Source organism: Nuphar pumila, chromosome 12 (genome assembly GCF_984573655.1).
Source record: "Nuphar pumila chromosome 12, dmNupPumi1.hap1.1, whole genome shotgun sequence".
Classification (NCBI taxonomy): Eukaryota; Viridiplantae; Streptophyta; class Magnoliopsida; order Nymphaeales; family Nymphaeaceae; genus Nuphar; species Nuphar pumila.
This window is the reverse complement of record NC_143260.1, coordinates 80,591,334-80,597,210: the sequence shown is the minus strand read 5'-3', so window position 1 is coordinate 80,597,210 and position 5,877 is coordinate 80,591,334. Positions and strand designations below refer to the sequence as shown.

The 5,877-nt window shown below is 33.2% G+C and overlaps 1 non-coding gene across 1 annotated transcript; it reads right to left on the bottom strand.

Annotated features, from left to right (window-relative positions):
- Positions 1-1,351: 1,351 nt before the first annotated feature.
- Positions 1,352-1,425, bottom strand: TRNAI-UAU (transfer RNA isoleucine (anticodon UAU)). Its single transcript has one exon. It is a non-coding gene; the product is annotated as a tRNA-Ile (tRNA).
- Between the last annotated feature and the right edge of the window lie 4,452 nt (positions 1,426-5,877).

The following is a 5,877-nucleotide window of genomic DNA, read 5'->3' as shown; positions in this document are numbered from 1 at the left end:
ATATTTTTCATAAATTCTCAAGGTTCCAAATACCATCTTTTTCAGCCAAAATGCAGGAATCAAGTGTCGATTTCTAGTAAATTAATCATGCTGAACACATCTATAGGGTCAAAATTTAAAAAAAAAAACATTGAACATCCATTAACATTTTGTGCCCATCTTGTAGGTTTCCATCTCTCTCTCTCTCTCTCTTTATATATATATATATATATATAGAGAGAGAGAGAGAGAGAGAGAGAGAGACACTAGAATATGATAATTAAAAATATAGGCATTTCCAATACATTTTTTGTAAATCTAACCATGTGGCATGGTGAATTTGCTAGAAATCAATCATTGGATCATGTATTTTTGATGGAAATATACTATTTTTGAATGCTTTAATATTTATAAAGATTATGAGCCACTAATTTTAAAGCCTTAAAAAAATCTCGTTTATGTATCAAAATCAAACTATTCAAGAGGGGTTCTTATAAAACCAAGCATACAGATCACATCTACATCTGTACGGTTAGATTCAATAGAAATGAACAAAAAATCTATGAAAATCGTGGTTCACACCTAGGTTCTCATATTTTCATTTCTCATATTCTAGTGATTTATAAGGGTCACTAGAATATGTAAACCAACAAAATATGTAAACTAGTATACATCGTGATTTTTATAAGTTTTTTTTTTTCTAAAAGTTCACCATACTAATGCAATCTAGATGCTTGGTTTTATATAAAGACACTCTTGGACCATCTGATTAGGATGTATAAGAAAGATCTTTTAAGGCTTCAAAATTAATGGCTCAGATTTTTTTAAATATTCAAACATAAAAAATTACATTTCCTGATCCGATTATGATGATCCAGTAATCGATTTCAAGCAAATGAACCACGCCTAATGCATCTGCAGGGTTAGATTTGCAAAAACTATATGAAAATCTTTATTCATACCAGTTTACATATTTTGCTGGTTTACATATTCCAATTCCCCATTTATTTATATATGTGTGAAACATTTTGTGGCTGTTCCATTTAATGTCAATACCAATTTTATTGAATGTCCTCATTACCACGTTTATTATTATTATTATTATTATTATTATCAATCATCATCCCTACAGCTCGAAATTAAGTCCTCTTTGATTTATTTTCAAATAATTTGCTTTCAATATTATTTTCTTTTTATGTTTATGAGAAATTTTCAAGAAATAAAAAATTGAGTCATAATGAATTAAAAAAAAAAAGAACCCACCAACTTAAAATTTCGTTGGCATGTTTTAGGTACCATTAGTTATTGCCAAATTTCCCTCAAAAGAAAGTTTCATTGAGTTTTGTTTTTCTACACTGTGAAGGCAAAAAGATGGTCCCGGCGGGGCTCGAACCCGCGACCTTCGGCTCATAAGACCAACGCTCTAACCAACTGAGCTACGGGACCCCTCTTGAAGTCTTGCCTAAAACAATATTATTTTTTGACATCAACAAAGGACATGCTGCTAACACACATATCCAACTTTGCAAGTTCGTCTCGGCCTCTAAAGGCAACTCAGATTCGTGAACTTAAGAGTTCCAAGTCTTGAGATAATAAAGCTAAAACATTCGTCTTGAATCTTAAAGCACCTCAGAATAGATTCACTCTTCTTTCACTGTTGCAAAATACTTGATTGGACCTATTATGTAATGGAATTAAAGCTCCTTTATTTTTACTTTTACTTTGTTACCCAACACCTATTTCACTTTTACTATTTTGCTCAGCCATCTCTTTCAACCAGCCTACCAGTTATACAACTATACCATTTGGTTTTGAACCTGCAACGTCACAACACAAAGTGACTTGCACCAGCAGCTCCTACCGGACAAGCGAGCTCCCTCTGGTGACCAGCCATCCTCTTGGATGAAGCCATGTTTCATGATTGAAATGCTTAATTTTCGCCCCACGAAAGTCTCCCATCAAAACAAACACATTTACTGTTCCATGATCGTTTGATTAGTCTCTCCCTTGAAGAAGATATTAACCGGAATTCTACAATCTTTGTTGTACTTATCCTCAGTTTCTTCCGGCAGATGACAGCCGATCAATCTGATTACATGTGGAATCAAAGCCAGCATAAACTTCATGTTTCTCTACTCCATGTGCTTATCAGTCATCTGCAATCTCCACATGAACACTGACCAACATCAAAGTGATTGATTCAATTTGAGGTCCATGTAACACCCACTCCGGACGCCTGAATGGCAGCGGGCTCGGGGCTAAGGTGCTGATCCCTTCATCGCAGGTTCGACTCCCAGCGGGTGTGCAAATGCCTTTAGCTGGTGGGCTTAGTAAGGGCTTGACTGTCAGTGACCCCACACAGGGTTTTCCTTACAGGAGATGGGCCCATTGACTGGACTGGTTCTCGACCAGAGTTCCCCATCATAAAAAAATTTTGTATTGAGGTCCATGTCATAATTTTATCCCCCAATTAGCTGAAATATAAATTAGAATGCAGGTTGGTCGTCACCACATATTCTCGAGTTCATCAATGCATGTACAAACTGCAGAATTGACTGAGCTTCTCATAGATTATCAGTTCATCCTCGTCATCTTATTCAGTGAAGAGCGAGATCTGAAAGAGAGAGACACAGAAGTGCAATAGGATTTATGTGGTTCGGCCATTGAGGCCTACATCCACGGATCAGCTCGATGGAAGGTTTCTACTATTCGTAATAATCCCAATACAATATGACACCTTGATATATAGAGACCCATCACAACAAGAAATTTGACTTTTATTGGCACTAAATTAGTGCCACTAAAAGCCTCTTTAGCTCTAATAGTTGCACCAGTAAATGATGTTGGCAGTAAAGCATTTACTGGCACACTTTTGTAGCATCAGAAAAAGTATTTTTTTGACATATTTTAGTGCCAGAAAAAAGCCTTTTTTGCATTTAGCGTCAGAAAAGTTTTTTTCTTCTTTTTCAATGCGAGAAAGCCTTTTCTGATGCTAAAATAGTGTCACAAAAAATGCCTTTTGGCACTATTTTCAGAAAAAAGCCTTTTGACATTAAATTAGTGTTAGAAAAGGCCTTTTTTCTAATGCGTTTTTTAGCATAAGAAAAGATTTTTTTTTGTTAATTTAATTTTTTTTCATGTAACTTGCGCATACACTCATTCAATATACTTAGACATTCATTCATTTGAAATGAACCTGCTCATTCATTTCATTCATTCTAAAATGAACCGGCTCATACATACATTCATTTTTTGTATTCATTCTAAAATGAACCGGCTCATGCATACATTCATTTTTTGTATTCAATATGAACCAACTCTACATTCATCCATTTAGTCATTCATCACCAAATAAACATACTTATTTATATATTCATTATAAAATAAACTTGTTCATACATACATTTATTTATTAAAAAATAAACATGTTCATACATACATTCAATCATTAATTTAAAAATGAATATACTCATATATACATTCATTCATTCATTTAAAAATGAATAAGTTCATACATTCACTCGAAATAAACATGCTCATACATACATTCATTTGTTGTGTTTAATATAAACCAACTCTAACATTTATTCTTTGATTCATTCATTACCAAATGAATATGCTTATACATATATTTATTAAAAAATAAACCTACTCATACATATATTTATTCATTTATTAAAAAATAAACCTGCTCATACATGCAATCATTGCAGAAATCCTTTTACAGACTAGCCTAAGGTCGATCACCTAACTTACCTATTTTTGGAGCTCAAACCTAAGCAAAGTGTTGTCCATGCTTTTGTGCGCTAAACTGCCATAAAGAGGGCTACTTAAGACCACTGTAAGTTTGATACAATTTTATTGCTATTTTAATTATTTTATATATTTTTATAAGTTTAGATTTGTCTAATGTTAATTTGTATATTTGTTGTTTTCTTATTTTTTCTCAGGTTTTGGTGGTTTCTACCATCAAAGTTATTTTTTTAGGTTTTTGTGTCTGAGATACGTTGTCTCCTCACAACGCAGCTCCAACAACAATGATTTAAAGTCCTTGATATGGTTGATCCTTGCTCAATGGAGGAGGAAAGACACCAGATCTTGAAGAACAATTTTCATTTTCTTCTAAAATTTGGATCTAGATCTCAGATCTACTTTTTGCATATTTTTTGGTGAAAAACTTGTGCTTTTAGTTTTTAAAAACGCAGGATCCACATGTATCAATGCCTCTATTACATTGGTGGAAAATTTGTGCTTTTAGCTTTAGGAATTTTAGCAATAAGATTTCACTAAGTTGCATGAGAGCCTAAACGTGGTTCTCTGATATTGTTTTGAACTTAGAAAAATAACTCCAAGGTTCCCATTTAAGCTATCCTAAACCACAACAAGTTGGCTTGCATGAACCCCCTTCAAACTGGTCTTCCTTGTGATTATTTTTGTGCCTTTTGGTTCAGTATAACAATAAACTTAAATTTAATTTTTGTGTTGTTGTTAACATCACTAATCAATCAAACATTCACTTTAATGGTTGCGAGAGCACCCTTATAAAATCATCGCATACTTACACTCTACCTAGCCTTAGTGATCGGGGTCACTGCTAGGGTGTTTCTAGGAATCACACCCTTGTAGCTTGTGTTAGGTTTATGTCAGACCTCAGTTTATTGAGTTTCTCAATTCGACATGGTTCAACATATATTAATGTCTAGGGAATAGTGTGGATGTGGTTCACAGATGAAACATGAAGAGAATGTTATGCATGCCATCAATGCCCTATTCATAAATAAGGTTCACAAAGAACCCCTACGTGAATTTGAGGGTGAACTCATCTTTGATGAAGATGTGGAGGAAAAAAGGTTGTGCATGCTTCTATGATTTTTGCGGAAGGACATCGCGATGAATTTCTCCATGAGATCCAATGTGAACCGATCTTTGATGAATTTAAAGATTGTGAGAACAAGCCTTGTATGTCAAGCCTCTCAAGAGCGATGCAACTCCCTTCTCTCCCAAGTATGATTCAAATATAGGGAGTGAGAATAACTTGAAGGTGTTCATTCCCAAAAATTTTTGGCTTAATCAGATTAGGGTTAGACCAGTGGATGAGTGTAGAATTGCATTCAAATCTAGGGATGAATCACATAAATGGTTAGTCATAGCCTCTGGTTTATCAGATATACCTTCTTCTTACATGCCAATTCTGAATCAGATTTTTAGGCCATACATAGAAATTTTTATTGTAATTTATTTTGATGATATGAACTTGGACATCTATTATAGTTTCTATTTTCTATTCTAAAAAAAGAACAATTTGATGCTACTCCTGATAAGTACATATTTTTGGCAAATAAATCAATGAAGCTGTTGAAATTTAAATAGAGTTCTACTTCTATGTTAGCACTTGTTAGTCCTGATTATCTGTTTGAATTATCATTTGATGGATTTAAAAGATAATTATTTTATTCTTTGTTTATGTTAGTTGATAAAATATTTTCATTGCCTGTAGACGAATTAGATTTTTCTAAGATTTTGTTAGCATTATCTCAAGGATAAATTACTAAATACTCTCTTCTTCTTCATGAAATCTTATGTAAAAAAAAGCTTTTGCGAATTTCATATTCTCTTTTGTAGGAGTAAAAAATAAAGATCCTTACATAATACATTTTGCTTATTTTTCTACTTTTGAAAAGTCCTCAGGTATTTTAACAAAAGTCGACCAAAGGTAATCTTTACACTTAGTAGTTTTATTATTTTGATAAGAGAAAGAGCACCACTTAAGTATGTCAAATTAGCGAGTTATTGTAACGTTCTCCTTAAATTTGTAAAATTAGTTTTATCCAAAATATTTATTGCTAAATAATTTTCTAAGAATTATGCAAATCCAACTAGCAAGGCAGAGGCTCAGAG